The 682-nt window shown below is 29.0% G+C and overlaps 2 protein-coding genes across 5 annotated transcripts in view; one reads left to right on the plus strand and one right to left on the minus strand.

Moving 5' to 3' along the window:
* Positions 1-682, plus strand: part of LOC106873456 (actin-related protein 5) — a 45,233-nt gene that overhangs the window by 25,647 nt on the left and 18,904 nt on the right. The window lies entirely within an intron of this gene.
* LOC106873457 (uncharacterized) overlaps positions 1-682 on the minus strand; it is a 14,587-nt gene that overhangs the window by 7,265 nt on the left and 6,640 nt on the right. The window lies entirely within an intron of this gene.

The raw sequence follows: 682 nt of genomic DNA on the forward strand, positions 1-682 counted from the left end.
TCTAAACACGCATAGACCTTTTTATATATTATTTATTTGATTTTTTTTGGCCTAAATAAATTTGAATTGTTTCCTCGTGAAAGGACTTTATACGATTCAAATTAAATTTGCACTTTGGTACTAGAATATTATTAACTCTCTAGATTTTATTCTATTATTAGTCATAGTAAACTAGATTCTCATTTAAATTTCACTTTAGAATCAGCACTAAAGTCTGATAAATGTAAACACACGCATATGTAAGCCATTGGATTAAATGCTTTGTATATTAAATCCTCATTTATTTCGTTTATAAAGATAGATTCAGTCGTTTATCTTCATGTTCAATGCCCTATTTTTTTTCTCTACATTGCATTATCCTGATCAGAGTCGTTCCATAATGACCATCACGTTTTTTTATATTTCATATATCAGGAGATTTATTACCCAGTGCGCGAAAGATTAATAATAAACAAAGTAGTCCATATGTTCAGTGCACGCGATAAGATTTCTGTATCCCTTTTTAGTTAGCGTCCGAGATCATGGCTTTAACGGTTTTTATTATAATTCTCAAAATACAATATTTTGTTTTTCTAATTGAACAGAAGAGAACTAGATTGTCGCTGTTTATAGTTAGATTGAAACAGATTCGCTTTTGTTTACAACAAAATTCAAATTAGTAAAAGAATACATATAGCTCCCC

Source organism: Octopus bimaculoides, chromosome 2, assembly GCF_001194135.2.
Source record: "Octopus bimaculoides isolate UCB-OBI-ISO-001 chromosome 2, ASM119413v2, whole genome shotgun sequence".
Taxonomy (NCBI): Eukaryota; Metazoa; Mollusca; class Cephalopoda; order Octopoda; family Octopodidae; genus Octopus; species Octopus bimaculoides.